Genomic DNA, 22,781 nt, shown 5'->3' with positions numbered 1-22,781 from the left:
ATCAAAATGAATTTCAACACAGAAAAATGTAAGGTACTGCACTTAGGGTGGAAAAATGAAATGAACAGATATAGGATGGGTGACACCTGGCTGAACGAGACTACGTGTGAAAGGGATCTGAGAGTCCAAGTAGACCACAAGCTGAACATGAGTCAACAGTGCAGTGCGGCAGCTAACAAGACCAATGTGATTTTAGGCTGCATCAATAGAAGTATAATGTCTATACTTCTGGAATATTGTGTCCAGTTCTGGGCACCACAATTTAAAAAGGATGTTGAGAAACTGGACGTGTCCAAAGGAGGGCGACTAAAATGGTAAAGAGTGTGGAAACCATGTCCTATGAGGAACGACTTAAGGAGCTGGGGATGTTTAGCCTGGAGAAGAAAAGGTTAAGAGGTGATATGATAGCCCTGTTTAAATACTTGAAGGGATGTCATATTGAGGAGGGAGCTGACTTGTTTTCTGCTGTTCCAGAGACTAGGACCCGGAGCAATGGATGCAAGCTACAGGGAAAGAGATTCCACCTCAACATTAGGAGGAACTTCCTGACAGTGAGGGCTGTTTGACAGTGGAACACACATGGTGGAGTCTCCCTACTTGGAGGTCTTCATGCAGAGGCTGGATGGCCATCTGTCGAGGATGCTTTGATTTAGGTTTCCTGCATGGCAGAATGGGTTTGGACTGGATGGTCCTTGTGGTCTCTTACAACTCTATGATTCTATGATTCTCCAACCCTCCTGGTTGTCTGGGAAAGTTTATTCAGAGGTTTGCCATGGCCATCCTCCGATGCTGAGAGAATGTGACTTGTCCAATGTTATTGTTTGTCTTCAAGTCATTTCCAACTTAAGGTGACCCTAGGGCGACCCTGTCACAGGGTTTTCTTGGCAGGTTCATTCAGATGGGGTTTATTCAGATGAAAAGGCTGAGAGAGTGTGACTTGCACCAGATCACCCAGTGGGATTCGATCCCTGCCTTCTAGAGTCATAGTCCAATCCTCAAATCAAGTACAAGGTTACTTTGGACTGGTTTTGAATTGGTGAATTGCCTAAATAATGTAAAATAAAGGGTAGGGCAGTGAATGAACAAATAATGTGAAACAAGGCAAACAAATGAACAAATAACGCGAAACAAGGGAAAACCAGAAGCAAAGCCCACTGGAAGCGTAAAAAGGTCATAATCCGATTCTGCCCTCACTGCGCATGTGCAGGGATGCTAATTCGAATTCTAGGCTATGATGGGTATGTACTCATATGATCATTTCTTTTGCATTCGTGTTGTTTTTGGCTTTGGGATGGGCGCTGTGTTCTTCTGCGGTGTAATAACCATCCACGTACTTGTGTTCATTTCCGAATTGGCCCGTTTCTTTTCTTTTGAAATTGGGAGACATTCCTCCCGTGTGATAATGTCCATAGGGTTTTCAAGGTAAAAGATATTCAAAGGTGGCTACCATGGTCTTCTTTTGCACATTGCTAATAAGAGTTGGCTAAAATGCCACTGTTATCTCTGTCAGATCCTTCAAATGTTGTTACTTCCTACTACTGCCTCAAGTGTCACATTCTGGAGCTCCTGAAACCTTCACTGTTAGAAGTAGCAGTTTCTGCTGATGCAACTCTTACTCCCTGAAAAGGATGGATGCACCTTAATCTGATGTCTTCAGTGTGAAGTCAAAGGCTTTCATGGCCGGCATCCATAGTTTTTTGTGGGTTTTTCAGGCTATGTGGCCATGTTCTAGAAGACGGACCAGGAATGGATCCATCCGTCAGCAATAAACTCTCCTAAAACATGGCCACATAGCCTGAAAAACCCACAAAAAACTATGATGTCTCCAGTGTTTAACCTTGGATGATCCTGCTAAGAGTTTCCCTTACACAGTCAACTCTCCCTTTCCCTTTCCATGTTATGATGTGCAGCTGAGAGAAAGCAAGTCTACTTACCTGTAATAATTTGACCTCACAAATTTGACCCCTCAAATACTTTTCAGTGTTTCCTGTCTCTTGGCTTTCCTTCCTTGTCCCCATTAGATGCTCCAGATGTTGTGGAACTACAACTTTCATCAGCGCTATCCAACAGTTCAACAATATTTGGCTGGGCCAGATAGAAGTCACACCTTTCTGACCAGACAGATGAGGTCTCTTTGCCTTCGTGGCTCTTATTTCTGATTATGCCCTTCCTGCCTGCCTCAGGTTTCTTTCTTAAAAGTTTGCTTATCATAATAATTCTTAAAGTCACATGTCATCTTATGTGATAATAGGTGTAAAACAGATATAGTTATTCTACCCTCTCTTCCTTTTCTAGTGTCCTCATTTTGCTTTCAAACAGAAAAAAACCCACCCATCTTCATGAGTTATTTTCACTCTCAACATTAATAGAATCTCCTGCACTTTTCCTTCCTTCCGTATTCACAGAGGTGAGCATTTGTGGAACAGTTACTACTCTTGCTAAAAATAACGTAATTCCCCATGCAAGGTAATTGGAGTGAATCCTATTCAAATGAGCAGGTTGTAATTTTACAGTCATTTTACAAAGCTGTGTTAATGCAGATGTTCAATATGAAGGATTTGATGATTGATCATTAACTTCTCTGAACACTGAAATGCTTCATTTATTTAGCAAACAAGAGTGCGGGGAAGTAGATCTGATAGCGCTACGCAAATTGTACTGGCCTTTCTTTGTCCACTTGTCGAGTGTGCTGCTGTCCCTGTATGTTCGTTCCACTTTGCTTCAGCAGTTGTTTGGCCTTTGCTCTTCTTGCTAGTTAAGGTGTGGCTGGCTGATTCACGGTGTTCTCTCCTTCCCTTCTTACCTGAAGATTTGCATGTTTGACCTGGCAGAGTAATTGGGCCCACAGCAACCTGGGCGTGCCTCTCAGAGAAACACTTAGTTTCATGTATGACTCATAAGCTGAAGCACAGACTCCACTTCCCCAATCTACAGTAGCCATTTTAACTGCACAAAACTATTGGATTTCTTCTTATCGTATAGCCTTTGGGACCCTGGAAGGAACTTAGAGCAAGGTAATTTTGATGGGCTTGATTTGTTAATGCATCCGTCACTTGATTTTTAAAATTCTAGTAGAGGATTAGGTATACCTGCCGAGTTTTTAAAAACAAACACGACTGTGTGCTTTTGAGTCTTTAATAAATGAAACTGAATCCCATTGTACTTAGTGAAGAATCAGGAACAGAGAATGTAGTATGGAGTGTTTTATATTTAAATATTTAGTTTTTGGTGAGTGGGGTGGGGTGGTATTTCTGTTTGGGAAAGAAGAGGTAGGAAAAACAAAAACTTCTCTTGTTCAGTAAGTTTTATCAGCTGAAAAGCATAAATGACTTTAAAAGTGTTTGTCAGTCTGACAAGTCCATCTTAATATATTTCCTGCCTTTTAATAAGGAAAATATAATACACACATAAGCTATAATACTTTTGTAAATAAATGTGCTTTAGTTAAAACTTTTATCTCTAACCTGAATAAAAACATACATTCTTGTTTAGAAAATGGCAAGGACAGGGTAGTATGGTGGTGAGTTGTTTTTAAGTGTGGACTTGCATGAACTGCTGAAGTTCATCTGATGGCACATTGCTAAAATAAACGGGTTAAAGGCATATATTCTGATTACATCTACCTGAGAGAGGTTGGATCATGTTATACAGTGTGTTTTCAGTAATTCTTTGTGAGTTATCTTTGTTACACTTCATGTTACAAACATGAGTGTGCGCTTGCCCGTCTTAAGGCTGTTATTGTTTTAGTTCTGGGAGTTTCAGCTCTGATACTCAGCAAAACATATTGTATTGTATTGTATAATGGAGAGTTTCTTGTGCAGTGGCAATTGGTGGAGGTCTCAGGTTAGGAGTCAGGAGCAGAAATACTACTTCTACAGCCTATTTCTGTGAGAGGAGGGACGGGAAGAGTAAGCTTGAATCTTAAATTACCCGTCTCACAACTTCAGACTGCCAAAATATTCTTGCTAAAGGATCTTAGATTGGTTCTTGTTTTGCATTTTTAGGCAATATTTGTCATGCCATTAGCTGAACGCTTGTCTGTGAAAGCCGTGCCTCTTTTATTTTCCTTTTCAGCTGAGAACATAACTTGCTCAGCCTTTCTCAAAACAGAAATAAATACCAGAGGAAATGTTGCCAGTACTGTATTGTTTTTTAGTAGTGTGTGCGTATGTCAATGCAAAGGTGCTGTTCACTGTAGCACTAGATTTACTGCCACTGTAAGTTTTTTTATGTAGTATTCAGCTCTATTTGTTTGTACAGTATATTTGCGTGTAGTGTGTGCGCGAGTGCATGCATGAAAGAGAGAGAGAAAAAACATGCAAGCTGTTGTTTTGAGTGCTCTGCTTCATTTTTTTTCATCCTCTTAAAAAGTTCTCTAACAGCTCCCACTTTATTTAACATTTTCAGTGCTTATATTTCCTAGCTGTGCAGTTTGCTTTTTATAAAGAACTCCGTGGCAAGTAAAAGGAACCATCCATGTTTATCCCTAGGATTCAAAGAATGGTATAAAATTGGTCTTTGGGTCCAAGAATACTTGAGGGCACCCCCCCCCCCATAAATGACAAACACAACTCACCTGCATGTATATCACATTACAAACTTCTTTTAACTCATAGAGACTTAAAAGTAAGATCCAGGGTATGTGCATGTATGTGTGCATGTGCGCATGCAGGGAGAGTTACTGGTTCTGTAAAGAAATATGTATAGATTCATAGGTACCTGTTAATTGTTCCTTATGTGGGGTGATTCTCACCAGTGAGAGAAGAGTAGAGACACAATTGTGCTGCATTCACTGTTATTTGGCCCATAGAGGGAACAGTTAAAAGGTACACATGGACCTGTACATATTCCTTTGAAGAGCAAATAACCTTAAAGGGGAGGAGTTTTAATCAGAAAATGATGTGGAATAGTGATAGAAGGATCAACTCCTTTCCATGTGCAGATCTCCCAGCAGGATCTCTTCAGTGGCTGTCATTCCCTTTATTAAAACTGCAAGAATTTCTGAGGAAGAAGATCCTACAATATGTCTAAACTGATTAGGATAAAAAATGAAGACATTTCAGTTTGTTTAGATTAAGTGGAGAAAGTCTAATGGAAATCTACATTAGTCCCAACTAGAGTAGATCCATTGGCACAATTGAATTTTCATAAGCTTTGATATACCATTCGCATGCTGATTCAGTGAGTCTCCTGTAGTTGAGACAGCAGTGCTGATTTGCTATGTTCCAGGGCTATATGAATACACCACATCTTAGAATATGGGCTGTCAACTCACTTTTTAACAACAGTATTGAACTGAGACTCTTCTTTGTCTTTTTTTTGTTGTTGTTGTGGGATTGGTGTGATGATGGGAAGAAAAATGGAAGTAAATTGTTGGACACTAAAAGGTTTATGGAAAAAGTGTGAATAACATAGGAGTTGTGTTCATTTTTAGACAGACTCCCCCCCCCTATAAATGCAGGGACTTGGAGACGACTGTGCATGTCATAGGGTTCAAAGAAAAATCTGGTGAGATTTTTGCATATGAATGTTGGCCATTACTGTTTTGGAGTGACTCAACTAGTGCATGCATTCTAAAGAACCAAGCAGACTGATGTCTAAAAATTACCAGATGGTATCACTAAGAAGGCCTAGTGTAAGACTGGAGTTTCCTCTGAGTTAGCAGCAGTCAGCAAATGGTAGGATGCCAACCATGGACTAGAAGGGAAGTACTGTATTATCTTTGGGTGGGTCTATCATTTGTTGACCTGAGACCTGATTTAGTCTCAGGCCTATCATCTGTCTATTATAAAGTGTAAAAAAAACCCCAACCCTCTTTTTTCTGCCTCAAGACTTGTATAGAAGAATGTGTACTGGGGCTGCTAGTGGAAAAGGTCATTTAATGATCCACATATATACATTTTAATGAATTGCACTTTTCTGAAATTGATATTTATATATCCATAGTCTAGACATGTGGGACACCATAGCTCCATGGAGCTGTTTTCCTGCTCACATGTACACTAAAATGTGTCTGCAGACAAGGGGGTCACATAAGCCCCATCGTTGGACATCCTCACACTCTGGCAGTGTTTCAAAACTTTACATGTTGAGTGCTAAAGTGTACTTTGAGCTCTGTAACTACATTCAACTGAATACAGTTTCAGAACTTCCATGCTCAGGAACCCAGTCCTGATAGTGGGAGCTCCGCAACTGTGCTGATCAGAAAGTAGATAGAGGGCCCTATGCAGACCTTCATGGTGATATGTGCAAAGGTCTGGAATGCTGCTGAGTGCTTGGGCGCATCCAGGGCTAAACTTGAGTGTTTGCCCATTCCCCTGCCCATAGTGTACCTGTTCATGTAAACAAGCCCATGGAGCTCTGGGAAATCTTCTTTCCATCAGGTTTTCTATGGGTTGTGTGTGTTGACAAAAAAGTAAATGTTCTAAACTGCACACATAACCCTCCTTCAGTACAGTATCCTGGAAAGAAGCTTCTGTACCCCACACTCCAAATTTGACTGGAAACTCCCTTTGTGGCTGGTCAGCAGTGGCTCTTGGGGCATAAGAATGAACATGAATACATGCCAAAAGTCATTGTCTTCCTATTTGTTCCTCAGACTTACCCGTAGATTCATTTTAAGGTACAGTTAGCCCTCTGTATCCATGGATTTAACCATCCATGGCTTTGAAAATGTTACAAAAAATAAATTTAAAAAACAAACAAACCTTGATTTTGCCATTTTATGTTAGGGACACAATTTTACTATGCTGTTGTATGTAATGGGACTTGAGCAACCAAGGATTTTGGTATCCAGAAGACTGGGACCCTGGAACCAGCGGATGTCAAGGGTACCCTTGATATCTGCTCTATAAGCAAACAAGGCCTTGTATTCTATTATTATTATTATTATTATTATTATTATTATTATTATTATTATTATTATTAACCTTTATTTATAAAGCGCTGTAAATTTACACAGCGCTGTACATACAATCTTTTAGTTGGACGGTTCCCTGCCCTCAGGCTTACAATCTAAGAAGACATGACACAAAAGAAGAAGGGAGTGGTGGTGAGGAATGGAATCAGGTCCAGCAGTTCTCCACCTCCGAGACCTGGACCAAGGCAGATGGACTGGCATAAATAGGATGCCTCTACCTCCATTGTTTGGGTGGATGAGAATGGAGGGAGGTGCATACCTTCTATAAAACAGCAAAAAATATGATCCTCTCTTGCTGTTTCCTGTCTTCTCGTGTGGTGTCTTTATTTGCAACTTGTAGTATTATTCAACCAGTGTTAAACAGCAACTCTTGGTGTTATTATTAGATCACTTGCAAGAGATTATGTGAGGCAGATACATCTCAAGATGCTAAGATAATTTTTAATTGTTACAAAGCAAAACAGTTTTGATCTAAGAATATTTTGAGTGAGCCAGGAAACAGTCTGCAGATAGAAGAGACCCCAAGGGCAGTCCAGTCCAACCCAATGCCATGCACGAACATGCAATCAAAGCAACCTGACAGATCCAGCCATTGTTTAAAAACTTCCAAAGGAGGAGACTTGACCACTCTTAGAGGGATCATGTTCCACTGTCAAAGAGAAATTCTGATCATTCAGTCTTTGGTACTAATTATTGGTATGTCTGTATGTTTATTATACTGAATTACCAACTCTTGATGTTCTGCTGTCCTTTGTGGAGGAAAAACTTTTCATCTGGCTAGTTTGCATGGCTGTTCAAAGACAAAAGCATGCCCAGTCTCCCCTGCCCCTTACTCAACTGACAACCTTGGATATATTGCTTCTAAGGATCTACACTATTTATACCAGAATAATATTTACGGTTCTGAATACTTCTTTTCTAAATGAAGCCAATGCTTTTACTGTTTTGTTTCTTGTGTCTAATTCTGATCCTCGCAACCTCTCTCCCATACATGCCACCTGGTAGAAGAAACCAAGTAGATTGCCCCATGAGTACGCCACTATCAGCCGGTGGGCCAAAAATTGTGCAAGGCTTCACTTGAATATTAGGTTTCTAACCTCATTTTCCAGGCAGAATAGCACATTATATGTACTTGTGTCATTTTAAAGAGGCTTCTTTTTATTTTACATATTTCAATAACAGGCTGCAGAGAAAGCTGGTGTAAATGGAGAGAGGGGCCTCTTAATCCTTGTGCTATTTTCCTGATGAAAATGTCCTCAGCTTGCAGGAAAGAAGCACCTGGGAGCAACTTTCAGCTGAGAAGTAATTAGCTACAAATACAAGCTGTGTGTAATTAATTCCTTTTTTGCAATAACTACGGCCTTCAGTGTATATGTTACATAATGATTGGAACATAAAAAACCATAGGTTCACTCCTTTCATGATTTAACTCCCTGTTTTTAGTGAAAGGGTTTATGTGGCTTTACTGCTTAGACGTGTTTTGTATAGGCCTGGCTAGTAGCATTGTGATTTTTTTTAAAGTAACAAAATATAGTATAACTAATAGTCAGCAGTTTTTAAATAAAGAATTGCTTTCGATAGGATTAACTGTCAGGAACTGTATGCACACTGCAGAAATTATCCAGTTTCACACCACTTTAACTGCCATGGCACAATGCTGTGGAATTCTGGGAATTGTAGTTTGTTGCAGCACCAGAGCTCTTTGACAGAGAAGGCAAAATATCTCGCAAAACAACAGTTCCCAGAATTCTATAGCATTGAGTCATGGCAGTTAAAGTGGTGTGAAACTGGATTATTTCTGCAGTGCGGATGCAGCCAGGGTCTCTAATGGAATATTTTAAAATTATAATTCTAACTAATTACCTTTTGAAGTAAATTTGTACATCTGGAGAAATGGCACGAGTGGAAGCAGAGGTCTTTTATTCATTGCACTCTCATGTAATGTAAAGGCAACTTTTGATTGTATATGCAGTCGGCCCTTCTTATACACAGATTTTTTATACATGGAGTCATCCATGGTTTGAAAATGTTCAAGAAAAGTATAAATTTCAAATATCAAACCTTGATTTTTCATTTTTTATAAGGGACACCATTTTTCTATGTCATTATATTTAATGGGACTTGAGCATACACAGATTTTGTTATCCATGGGGGATCTTGGAACCAAACACCAGCGTATAACAAGGGTCCACTGTAATGTGTAGTTTTGCCTTTGGCATCTCCAGCAAAGGAATGAAATTTTAGGATGAGGATCCAAAGGTTGTATATGAGTAGCTTATGCATGTGCAGGCTTAAATACATTAAGGGTGTCATTAGTGAAAGTTGAACTGTATATGCTTAGGATACAGTTTACCTTTTAATATTACAACATGTTACAATACTGCTTATAGTATATGTTCTGTATTGTAATCTATTGTATATTTATGCAATATTTTGTATAACCGTAATAAAAATCAAGGCAAATAAGTGGGTGGAAACCTATTTTTATAGCACTTGTTGCTCTTTTCCTAATTTCAAATCCTTCCCTATTGTTCAGCATGCTCCTTGCATCATTATTTTCTATAAGAGAATTGGAAAGGGTGTATATGAATAAAGCCATAATATATTTTGGAAACATATAGGAAAGAGGGTATCATGGAGAGTATCACTGAAATCTGCTCTCTTACACCCGTCTTTCTATTTTGTCTATTTTTGATCAGAAAAAAAAACCATAATCTAAACTGAAGATTAGTGAAATTTAGCAGCTTTTCAAAAATCCTATTGATTTATGTGTGTTGTTTGCTTTCAAGTTGTGTCAGACTTATGGTGAACCTATCACAGGGTTTTTTTGACGGGTTTCTTCAGAGGGGCTTTGCCATTGCCATCCGCTAAGGTTAAGAGACTGTGATTTTCCCATTCACCCAGTGGATTTTCATGGCTGGGCAGAGATTCAGACCCTGCCCTCCAGAATCATAGTCCCAGTGCTCAACCTCTACACCACACTGGTTCTCATGGTGTGATTTATACTCTCAGTGTGTCATATATAGATCCAGTAAGGTATTTTGAACAATGTTTTGGAACGTATATATGACTGATTTAATGGATAAATTAAAGACAGGCAATGCAACACATTATTAAAAACCTCAGTAAGCTTATAAAAAGCCATAATATTAAAAGCCTTGGAGGTAGTCAGTTCCTGAAGGCCTGTGGAAGCAAACAAAAAGATTCTCCCCTTCTGGGAGGACACTGTGGAGAGGACCACAGTGGTTGTAGTTGTATATAGTGGTTGTAGTTGTATATAGTTGTAGTTGTATACAGTGGTTGTAGTTGGCCCTCTTTTTTTGCCCCCCCCCCCCCCCCCCGTGAACATAGAGGCTCACGCGTATTCAATCCCCATAAGCTTGAATGGGGCATGCCTTTTGTGCATGGCCCAGATGCGCGCACCATTGCAAATAGCGGAGGTCGCCCCTCCACATATATTCAAGGGCAGGGATGTCAGATCCATGAGTTAGGAGGGGCGACCGTACTTCAAAAATGTGCCTGAATTATAAAATGTTTGAATTATAATATGTTTAAATGAGATTACTGAGGTAATATTCATATTGTAGTCTTCTTGAAAACATAAAGGAACACATTTCAAAATGTAACGGTGGGAATAAAACCTCAAAAATGTTATAATGATTTGAATTCTTTGACTGGCAAGCTAAGAAATCAATAGTTTGCATGTTTTTTAAAAAAATACTGTCGATGACTATTTTCTTTAGTAAAATGCCCTGTAGCCCTTCCCATCTGTTGCGCTTGGATATTCAAACAAATGACCTTTGTACTATGTTTATAGAGGCAGATGTACAGTGCAAATGTCAAGGGACATTTAAGTGTGTTTAAGTATCTATTAATTTTGAAAGAAAGAGAATATGTCTTAGTGTTAAAATTTAATACACAATAAATATGAAGAAAAGATTATCTTTCACATATAAAGGTATTATTTCATGGGGCTCTCTAGCTCCTAGGTAGGACAACTAGAACTGCCCAGTCTTGGGGGACTAGTTTTTGACTCACCAATGTTTTCACATGTGTTGAACATAAAGCTGGGTCATGGCAGAATCTGTTGTCTCTGCAAGTCTGGACATAGGTCTGTGTTTCTGAAAAGGAAAGGAAAGAAAGATTGGATCTGCCATGGAAGCATAAACTATCTTCCTTATACAGTTGGCCCTCCATATCCATAGATTCTGTACCCGCGGACTCAACCATCCACAGCTTGAAAATATATATATTTTAAAAATCTGAAAGGCAAACCTTTATGCTATGTTATATAAGGGACACAATTTTAATATGTCATTCGGTATAATGGAACCTGATTATCCATGGATTTTGGTATCCATAGGTAATCCTGGAAGCAAACCCCAGCAAAGGGCCCACTGTAGTGAGCATGGTATTTTGTTTTGATTCCTTTCAATACAAGCTAAAGCATGTATTGCTCAAATGATGCAGAGTACCCTGACAAGTGAGATCTAGCAGACTTTTCAAGAGTTTCAGTTCCTTTATGAGCAGACAACTTTTTCCACCACAGTTTAGAGAAGTGGCTTTTAGATGTTGAAAGCTCTTTGACTACCTGCTTACTGTTCACTTGATATGCATTTTTGAACAAATAAGTATGACATGTAGACTTTGTTGCTGTCTCCAAAGAAAAAGAGTAGGATCCAGCAGGGTATATCTGCTTGCAGAAGCTGCTTCCATTGGGGGCATCAGAAGAGGAGGGAAATAGGTTTTGGTGCTGCAGAGGGCTATAGAGAGGCATGGGAGAGATAAAACGTATTTGAGACTGGTGCAGCATTGCATTTAGGACTACATATTTTTCCTGTGCTACTTCCTGTTTTGCACCGCATATCGTGCAGTGTAATTTTTCTTTCTTTCTTGGTATGTGTTCTCTGGAAAAGGAGTATGTACTGCAGCAGGCCACATATCTCTATTTAACAATGGAATACTTCACTTTAATGCTGTTAAGAACATTGTGTCTCATAAAAGGCACTGAACCAGTTGCTTTTGCAAGAGCTTTTCTGTCGATGAACTTATGCTCAGAGGCCTCACAACAAAGCCTTTTTGGAAGGTATCTCTTCCAAAAGGTACATGATAATTACTTGGAGCTGTGCGTTTTCTTGTAATTACTTGGAGCTGTGAGATTTCTTGTAATGTGTTTACATTAAAATAATATCCTAACTTCATTTTCAGTATGAGAATTTGCTCCCCTTGCTCTCCTTTTTTCTTTTAACTTCAAATTTGTTTGCAAGTTGATGGTGGTGGCGGCGCTGGCTCTAGTGGTATTGGTATTTATTTCTATCCTGCCTTTTTCCCCAGCTCAGGACTCTGTGGGTTGTTGTTGTTAACTGCCCCCTAGTCGACCTCGTCTTGTGGTAATCCTGTGGATGAGATACAAGACCTCCTGTACTCCACTGTTTGCTCAGCTCCTGAAGGTTCAGACCTGTGGCCTCTCCGATGGAGTCTAGCCATCTGGCGTGTGGTCTCCCTCTCTTTCTACTGTCCTCTGTCTTTCTTAGTATTATTGTCTTTTCTAATAATTCATGCCTTCTTATGATGTGGTCAAAGTTGGACAGCCTCAGTTTGGTCATCCTGGCTTCCAAGGATAGTTCAGGTTTGATCTGTTCTAGAACTCATTTACTTGTCTTCTTGGCCCTCCACAGTATCCTCATTTTTCTTCTCCAGCACCACATTTCAAATGGATGTGTTTTCTTTCTGTTGACTTGCTTCACTGTCCAGCTCCCACATCTGCACATGGTTATGGGGAATACAATGACTTGAACACTTGAATGTTCAGTTATAAAGTTGCACTTTAAGATCTTGTCCAATTTTTTTTTCATAGCTGCCCTTTGCCTTCCTAGTGTTCTTCTAATGTCTTGACTGCAGTCTCCATTCTGATTGTTTGATCCAAGCTATGGGATTTTCAATTTCAATTTTCTTCTTACGACAAATTTTTTAAAACCCCATATCATTAAAAGTCCACAAGTGATTTTTCTTCAGCTGGCTAGCATGTTTCATGGAGCTTTGACTAATATACTGTGATGCTAATTAAATGTTTTAGAGCAAGTGTGAAAGAAAAATGCAGCAGTGGAGGCAGGAAACACTTGTACTATGCTGCTGGTTGTCCGCTTCCTGTCAGTTAGACCACTAGAAGTGAAACAGATGAACAAAGATACTCCTCCTCCTCTTCAATTTTTCTCATGTGGGCCATTGGGTTAGTCAACTAAGAGATTGTTCCCTGAATCCTCATAGCTACCTGTTCATTGTTTTATATATAAGTGTTGTTAAAGACAGGACTTAAATGATAAAATGGGAAATATTTCTGATAGCTACAATCTGGACAGATTTTTTTAAAAACCATTTTGTTAGGTTTAGTTGTAAATCTAGTTCCTAAATATCCTAAAGACACCAGATCCTGACTGCTCTTGGAAGCTAAGTAGGGTCAGGTGCTCTGAATATTCCTTGCCTAAGAAAGCCGTATGAAATTCATGGGGTTGCCATAAATCGATAGACAACTTGAAGGCGTGTGTGCGCACGCACATGCACACAGAGTTGTAAATCTGTTACCGTTCAGTTTTTGATGTCATATTATTGCAGAAATCTGTGAGCTTGATTTTTTCTTTGGGGCAGTGTAAAATTACATGACAGAATAAAATGCATGCCTATGACCAAGCAGTCGACATTCGATTATCATTGAAATGTTTGCATGTCACTTGAGTTAGGGTAGATACAAATAGTTCCATATTTGTCCTACAGAATAAAAAAATCCAAAGCAATGCAATTTTTGTTGAATCTCCTGTCTCATTCCTTCCTCAATCCTCTAACTGTGATTTAAAAAATTGTCTTGCTTAGGGCAGCATGTGGGGAAGGATGGTGAGCAAAGGGTCTAGTGAAAAAATGGAGGGAGAGGCAGCAAGATTGCTTTTCCCCTTCATTTGGAGTTTTAAAAGAGATAGGCGGGATCTCTTGTCTGGAAACCCTTAATAAAGCAAAGATACCCACCACATACATACTTTGTACCAACTTTGTGCAAGTTTTTGCGCTGAAAAGATTTCTTAAGCAGATAAAAAAGAAAATGAGTCACTTCTTCTTTGTGGTCTCTGTGACTCACAATTGGGTTATCCAGTGCCTGCGCAGTGCCTCTTTTGGAGAACTGTAGAATTAGGAGAGACTGTAAGGGCCCTCCAGTCCAACCCCCTGCCATGCAGGAACTCTCAATCAAAACATACACAACAGATGGCCATCCAGCCTCTGTTTAAAGACCGCCAAGGAAGGAGGTCTTTAAACATTATACTCGGAGGGAGTGTGTTCCACTGTCAAACAGCCCTTGCTGTCAGGAAGTTCCTCCTAATGTTCAGGTGGAATCTCTTTCCCTGCAACTTGCGTAGTACAGTGTTCTAAAGAGTTTTGGTAACTGTTCGCAAGCCAATTAACTTTCAGTTTTAATTTTTTATGTCCGCATGTATCAGTAACTTGCAGTATTTTTTAAAAATGCATTCCTAACTAGCCCTTCTGATGTTTTTAGATCTAGTGGTTTAACATTCACCTGTGTGAATTTAAATGAAGTGCAGAATATCTTGAAGAAGCCAACACGTTAACATTGCTTTTTAAAAATTCTCCCTTAAAACCTTAATTGAATTATGCTTCTTTGAAGGCATCCCAGTAAATTCCACATTACTTCTAAAAGACCATGGTACAAGAATGATCTTTTATTATCAGCACATCCCAACCTCCACCTCCTGGACAAGTTTGCTTTAAAAACATTAATTTGGTGGGTGTCATTCAATGTTCTCCTTGGTAGACTAGAGCAGATCATTAAACAGAGTCTGAACATTTAGAAGGGAATTCCATGATCAGAAAAAGTCAACATGAGTTTCAGAGAAACAGGTCATGCCAGACTAATCTGATATCTTTTTTTTAATATAATTACCAGCTTGGTAAATAAAGGGAACGCTGTGGATATTGCATATTTTGATTTCAGTAAGGCCTCTGACAAGGTTCCCCATGACATTCTTGCAAACAAGCTAGTAAAATGTAGGCTAGCTAGACAGTACAACTGTTAGGTGGATTTGTAATTGCCTGACCAGCCAAACCCAAATGGTGCTCAGCAATGGCTCCTTTTCATCCTGGAGAGAAGTGACTGGTGGGGTGCCACAGGGTTCTGTCCTGGGCCCAGTGCTATTCAACATCTTTATCAATTACCTGGATAAAAGAATAGGGAGCATGCTTATCAAACTTGCAGATGGCACCAAATTAGGAGGAATAATAGTTAATACCCCAGAGGAGAGGATCAAAATTCAAAATCACCTGAATAGATTAGAAAGCTGAAATGAATTTCAGCATAGAGAAATAGAAGATATTTCACTTGTGTGTGGGGGGGGGGGGAATAAAATGCATAGCTATAGGATGAAGGACATCTGGCTTAACAAGACTACATGTGAAAAGGATCTAGGAGTTGTGGTGGACTATAAGTTGAACATGGGTCAACAGTGTGGTAGCTAAAAAGGCCAATGCGATTCTAGGCTGCATCAAAAGAAGTATAGCGTCTAGATTAAGGGAAGTAATCATGCCACTCTATTCTGCCTTGGTCAGGCCTCACCTGGAATACTGTGTTTAGTTCTGGGCTCCACAATTCAAAAAGGATGTTGAGAAGCTGGAGAATGTCCAAAGAAGGGCAACCAAAATGGTGAAGGGTTTGGAAACCATGCCTTATGAGGAAAAACATAGGAAGCTAGGAATGTGAGAAGCCTATGATAGCCTTGTTTAAATGTTAGAATGGATGTCATATTGAGGATGGAGCAAGCTTGTTTTCTGCTGCTCTAGAGAACAGGACAATGGATGCAAGCTACAAGAAAAGAGATTCCACCTAAACATTAGGAAAAACTTCCTGAAAGTAAGAGCTCTTTCACAGTGAAACACACTCCCCTATGAGTGGTATAGTCTCCTTTGGAGTCTTTAAACAGAGGCTGGATGGCCATCTGTTGGGAGTGCTTTGATTGTGAGTTCCTGCATGGCAGGGGATTGGGCTGGATGGCCCTTGTGGTCTCTTCCAACTCTGTGGTTCTACGACTACAATGTCATTAGTCAAGCTGGTATGAGTGAATGAAAAGTACTTGAGGAAAAGGGTGTTATTTTTATTTTTATAATACAATTATCCATGGATAAGATTTTTTATTTTATTTTTTATCCACAGATTAAAGCATCCACAACTTTCATATATTTTTAAAATATGTAAATGCTAAAAAGGAAACCCTGATTTTGCCATTTTATACAAAGGACGTCATTTTACTCTTTAATGGGAGTTGAACATACATAGATTTTGATATACATGAAAAGGAGGTCCTGAAACCAAGGGCCCGTTGTATAGTCTACCTTTCTCAAAGTATTGCAGGGGCCCATTATATAGCCTACTTTTCTCAAAGAATTGGAATCTAAAATGGCTCATAACTGAAATCACAGTAAATTACAGTCGACCCTTCTTATACATGGATTTTTTATATGCGGATTCAAGCATCCAAGGTTTGAAAATGTTCCAAAAAAGTATCAATTTTAAATATCAAACCTTGACTATCCATTTTTATAAGGGACACCATTTTGCTATGTCATTATATTTAATGGGACTTGAGCATCCACAGATTTTGTTATACACAAGGGATCTTGGAACCAAACCCCAGCGTATAACAAGGCTCCACTGTATAACATAGCCTCCAGCTGTCCTGATTTGTTCTCTGTTCTCCCACTTTGTCCAACTGCTTTTAAAATGTCCCAGTTAATCTCTTCTCCTGCTACTTACTCCCTTTGTCCTCAGCTTCCTTCTGTTGCTGAAAGCTGAGTTTAAAGTGCAGAAGTAGTTTGCACTCAAGACTTTATCATACAAGGCTAGAAAAGTGGAATTTTAACAGAATAAAAACCTATTTGGATAGTGCAGTTGCCCCTTCTAACTTGTGGATTTGAGACCCGTGACCTTGGATATCTGCAGAGGGGCACCCTCCACTATTTTCAATGCACAGGGGCACACCCCATTCAAGCTTATGGGGCTTGAATATGTGTGAGCCTCTGTTTTCATTGGGGGGGGGGGCATCTGGAATGGATCCCCTGCGAAAATGGAGGTCCGACTGTAGTTAGCACATCATGTTGTGTCCATTCTGCTGCTGCCTTGCATTTCATTCATTACTGTACCTTTTCATTGACAGCCAAAATCCGTTAATAGGCTATCAATGTCATCACTATTCTTTTACTGTCTTCATAGTGTCAGCCCCTTCCATTGCAATTCAGCTTCTCAGGCAGTCAATGAAGTATGAGAGGGCATGATTCTGCTCCTCTCTCCCCTCCCCCTCACAGTGATCATGGTGGCCAATACCTTCTCAAAGCTGGCTTCTATGTGCCGATTTACACAGTAGCCAGTTTCGGAAGGTACCTGGCAGGAGTGATTACTTGCCTCCTTCATATTCATGGAAGGTGGCATTTAGCAGGATGGAAAACCAATCATACGACCATGGATCGCCAAAACACTATCATGGAGGAAAGTATGATAAGAAATAATGCCAAACCAATATGCTTCCATTCTTAAACTAGCCTGTGGGGATGAAAACAGCAGTAGAATCTTACATTTTCCAGTGTCTCAGTTTGCATCTGTGAAATGTTGTAAGGTATAATTCCGAAATACAGTTAAATAATTTATCATATTAAAACAACAACCAAATTAAAAGTATATTCAGAAAAGTGCAAGAACACATCTGGGGAAGAGAAGAAAATGGATATTTCTTGGAAGTGTCGGGTCCAAAGAGGCCCTGTGTACCAATGGATGGGTCTTTGTTCTAAGTAGTTAGAGCTCAGCACAGGGCTGGAGAAAGGCTTTGTTTTATTTACATTGTTGTATATTTTTATTCATTACTTATTTTCTGGAAAATGCATGTCCAGGTCACCCTGCCTTTCCTACAAGGCAAAGAAAACATTGAAGGCATACCCACTTTGCCGCCTTCCTTTTTTGTGTAAAGCAAAACATGGTTATACAGCTTCTGTGCAAGGCTGAAGATCATGACCAAACTAGCACCCCTGCCCATATTGTATTACTGTTGGTCAGGGTTTGTCCGGCAATTGCTTTCAGTGGGACTTAAACTTTCAGTGTTAGGTTCAGGATTGAAATTGTTGTCTACCTATTTTTACTTGAGGTTTGTGTTTTGCTTTGTTTTGCTTGAGGTTTGTGTTTTGTTTTGTTCTACTTGACTCAATCAGCTATTGTTCTACCATTTCATAGGTTTTTCTGATGGTAACTCTAATTTTGATGTAGATATAGAATAGCAGAGGATTAGTTTAATTAGTTCCATGAATTTATGTGTAAAATATGTACTTTGTACAGGATAGGCTGTACAAGATAACAGGGGAAAAAAAGATTATTAAAATGCTGCCCTTGGGAATACGTTCTCCAGATAGTCTCTAAAAATGATGGAATGCAGATTCCAGTGGTGACCATCCTTCCTTTTGTGTTGCTAGGAAGCTGCCTGTTTTCCTACTAGATCTAGCATTATCTTCTCTTTTTAATTAACAAAGTTCAGCTTTTCAGTTAATTGTTCAGCTAGTTTTTATTCACTGAGAATGTTATTATCCACTGAACAGGTTTATCCTGCAGAAAATATTCCCCATTCCCCAAATAGTAGCCTAATTAGTATCTAAAAGAGCATGTTCTAGCTTTGCTTTTTTGTAGTAGTTTAGTAAGGCAAGATATGCATAAGGTATGTGTATAGCCTCTATGCTGTTTGGTGAACTCCTCCATTTACATAGGTCTATGAATAGAGCCAGAAGACCATAGGTAAAACCTAGTTTCTTGGTAAGTCTAAAAGAGGGACAGTGATTAATGCCTTCCAAACAAGGCAGAATTTAGAAGACAACTTTAAACCATGGCTTCATACCCTAGCTTGTTTTGGAGCCTATTAACCATGGTTTTAGACATAATTGGAAACAATGGGCCTGAACAGACATGCCAAAATAAAGCTGCTTCGGGCCACTTTGGAAGTGTGCTGTTTGAATGACACATGCCTCTTAAGAGGCCCAAAGCTGCATCAAATCTGTGCTCCAGTCCTTAGGAGTGGAACGTGGCTTTGGTGCGGCTTCCAGCCTCTTAGGATGCATGCTTCATTTAAACAGCACACTTCCAAAGTGGCATGAAGCAGCTTTATTTTGGTCTGTCTGTTCAGGCCCCATGGGCCCAAACAGACAGGCCAAAATAAAGCTGCTTCGGATCACTTTGAAGGTATGCTATTTAAATGACACATGCATCTTAAGAGGCCAGAAGCGGTGCCAAAGCTGTGCTCCAGTCCTTAGAACTGGAGTGTGGCTTTGGCGAGGCATCCGGCCTCTTAGAACCCATGCATCATTTAAACAGCATACCTGCAAAGTGATCCGAAGCAGCTTTATTTTGGCCTGTCTGTTCGGGCCCATAGTTAACTATCACTTTCTAGCATGTGATGTGAAGGTGAGGGGAAGGAGGTGTATTTGAGTGCAAAAGCCTTCATATGCATATCCTGGTTTATTAGCTAGGATTTGATCTTCCATTGTGGGCCTGTGGGGGCATAATCAGGAGTATTGAGCATACAAAGGAATTGATCTTACATTAATGGTCACTTAAAACAGGACTTTCAAATGTATTGTTTCCTTGCTTGAATTTTCATATGCTTCTGATTTAGTTTGCTGTATTTAATTATGCAATGGATTCTGCTTGCTTCTGATGTTTACTCTTTGCATCTGTATCTGCAAATAAAGGAGGCATAAACCAACAGCATATAGCAGTCACTGAAACTACAGCTTTTTCTGCTCATCTGAAAAAAAATGGACTGGGCTATTACAATTCTTTGTGCAATAGCGGCAAAATAATTTAAGGCCCTTTGTGAAAGATTATTTCTCTTTGCTTTGGTTTAGACTTGTATATCCATTCTACTTTCTGAACAGGTTTATTCTGAGAAGTTTTGGTAACAGCTGGGTACATAACAGTGGCTTTGGTTTTGTTTTGGGGAAAAAACGTTGTTTTTTTTAAATTGATACTTCACATGTGAAGGATTCCGATTTGTAGTGAAAAAGATTAGATATAAAACAACAGGTAGGGACAGATCTAAGTATGTGATATGTTTGATTGTTTTGCAAGGGCTGAAAGTCCTGGCTCCCTGTAACATGACACGAGGGTAGGATGGGCAGGTTGTTGAAGGAAGCCAGACAGCAATGTGTAAAAACTGGAATTTCTAGTTGAGCTGACACATACCAGCTGCCCCAGTAGAGATGTGACTGTTCATGTTGGTCACAGCTGATAGCAAGTGGGAAGAAGAGTGGGAGAGAGGAATCTATGTAAATGTATGAACATATTGTGATAATACCATTCTTAACTGAAAGAGACTTACAGGACCTTCCATATACAGTATAGCCTTGAGGCATTGCTTCAGGTAGATGAAGAGAATGCTGTATGCCTTGAATAGTGACAGACGGTTTGTGGGCTTGTATCATGTCTGTTTATTTTATGTTGCTTTTCAGTGTATACTTCTTCAGGACAGCTTACAGCTTTTAAAATCATCAATGTCTTGAAGACACACAATGACAAGGTCCACACAGAACCTTGAATTGAGCTTGGAAGTCAATTGCAAGCCTGTGTAATTCTTGCAAGAATGGTGCTATATGGGCGCAGTACAGACCACCCCAAAGGGGCGGCCTGCAGCCGTTTCTTTTCGCATTGGATTGGGGCCAAGGCAACCTCACCGACAGCCCTGCGGCCCCAATCCGGTGTTTTTCCAGTCCAAAGAGAAGCAGCAAAATGCCACTTCTCTTTGGCCTGGGAAAGGGGTGCCCTTGTGCCTTAGGCACAAGGGCACCCCTTGTGCACTGCACCTGGGCACTAAAGAGGAGAAAAGGAAGGCCCTTTTCGCCTCTGGATAGTTGGTGTGGCCGTGTAGTTGCCACACTAACGATCCGCTGGCAGGAAGAAGCTGCCTAGAGCAGCTTCTTCCTGAGACGTCATAGGGCTGCATCACAGCCCTTATGATGTTCCTTCTTGCCGTGGATGTGCGGACACTGAGGATTGCACACTTCATCATGGCGGGCCCTGTGTGGACAGGAGGCCACCATGATGACGGTGTGTCCACACATTCTAGAGTTCCAGACTGTGCGGTTACTGTGCAGTATAGAACACTAGAATCGGCGGTGACATCCGCTTCATACCCATCTGTATTGGGCCTCAGTCTTTAAAATGCACACTTGATACTACTCTGGCTGATGCAATTTGCACTAGCTGTAGCTTCTGAACACTTCTCAAAGGCATACCCATGTAGAGCACATTACAGCAGTCTAATTGAGAGATAACTGAGGCATGAACCACTGTAACCAGATCTGCTTTCCCCAAAAAAGGGTATAGCTGGCACACCAGCTGAAGCTGGGCAAAGGCGCTTCTAGCCACTGCAGCAACCTGGCTTTCCAGGAGCAGGGTTGGATCCAAGGGCACCCTCCAGCTACAATCCTGATTTTTCAGAGGGAAAGCATCCAGAACAGGCTGTGATCCCAATCCCAGGTTGGTTTTCCTACTGGCCCCAGCAGCACTTCTGTCTTCTCTGCTCTCTATGAATGTACTTCTCTCATAGTATAAAATGATCATAATGTTTAAGCGTTTACATAGCTCTCTGATTCTGCGAACAGGCGATATTTGAAATCCTAGATTATTTACATATGACCCAAATTATTTACAGTTACTTCACATTGCATTGCATTTGATTATTCCTCTGGAATAATTCAGCATGTCATGTATTCAGTGTTTGTGTGGTGTGGGGTGTGTGTGTGTGTTCTGTCCTCCAGTTATTTTGAGTTTGAATCCTTTGGTACACTGTACCAAGATGTGGGTGCTCTTTTGCATGATGACAGTCCCAGCTGCAGAACTTGCTTTTAAAATAGCCTTGCAGCTATTTTTCAAAAAAAAAAGTGCATAATGTAAAGTGCAAGTTAGAATACAGTAAATAAGGGAAATTGTCTGCTAACCCTAACACTCTCTGCTTTTGAAAAATAAGTTATGTTTGGCTATAGCTTTCTCATGGTCACTGTGCAAACAGTCTTGACTTGGTTATTTTAGGCAGAATTTAGAGTGATGGTTATGACTTAATAAAGCTATATACAACTTGACAGGATGCTAAATAAATCAATAAATCCTCAGGCTTTCTTACCATAGAGCATAATCTCTTTATAAGAGAGCTGGGGCCAATTCAGGCATATGAACCCTTGATGTGATATTACGTCTTAAGGCAACTGTATGGTCAAGATTCAGTACAGCAATGTGGGTAGCAGGTTCCCAAACTCAAAACTGACTGTGCTTTATCAGAAACTTTCAAGTCAGAGAGCAGACTGAAATAAATATTATCATGGCCATAGTTTTGGCATAGAACACTTTTGATACAACAGTCCTCCATATGAAAGCTGAAATATGTGGGGCAAGGCAACTCTTGTGCTAGACTAGATAGCATTCCTCCTCACTTAAAGTCTCTGTAGCACCATTGCCTCTGCAAAGGCAGAGCTGCTGGCATAATTTTAATGGCAATGGCTTTTGTTATCATAGTCGGAGAGACTGTATAAACTACCACTTAGCAAGACTACTACTTCTGGGTGATACAAAGATATGGGAGTCCTCTTAGATTTGATCCTGGCAGTGATGTGGTCCCATAATTGTCTGGCCTAATTCTTCCAGCTTTCAAATCTCCCTTCCCTGTAAACAGAACTGGTGCAGCTTGCCATTGCATAGTGATGCAGCAACATGCAAAATTATCTGTCACATTTCTGCTGGTCATAAAACTTTAGAAGGTACCAAATCTCTGCTAGGAAACAAAGA

At 40.1% G+C, this 22,781-nt stretch overlaps 1 protein-coding gene across 7 annotated transcripts in view; it reads left to right on the top strand.

The window, feature by feature from the left end:
• The window catches only part of ELF1 (E74 like ETS transcription factor 1), an 85,912-nt gene that overhangs the window by 24,876 nt on the left and 38,255 nt on the right, over nucleotides 1-22,781 (top strand). The window contains exon 2 of one of the 7 annotated variants that reach the window (XM_042456470.1): nucleotides 21,320-21,479. The exons of 4 other annotated variants lie outside the window; for them this stretch is intronic. The gene's annotated coding sequence lies outside the window, so the exon portion shown is untranslated. Of the gene's footprint in view, nucleotides 1-2,383; nucleotides 2,408-2,902; nucleotides 3,015-21,319; nucleotides 21,480-22,781 lie in introns of those variants that run through there. 2 more of the 7 variants (XM_042456471.1, XM_042456468.1) reach the window with 2 other exon arrangements.

The sequence above is a fragment of the Sceloporus undulatus genome, chromosome 3 (genome assembly GCF_019175285.1).
Source record: "Sceloporus undulatus isolate JIND9_A2432 ecotype Alabama chromosome 3, SceUnd_v1.1, whole genome shotgun sequence".
NCBI classification, from domain to species: domain Eukaryota; kingdom Metazoa; phylum Chordata; class Lepidosauria; order Squamata; family Phrynosomatidae; genus Sceloporus; species Sceloporus undulatus.
The sequence above is the reverse complement of the archived record's forward strand: the minus strand, read 5'-3'. Positions and strand labels throughout refer to the sequence as shown.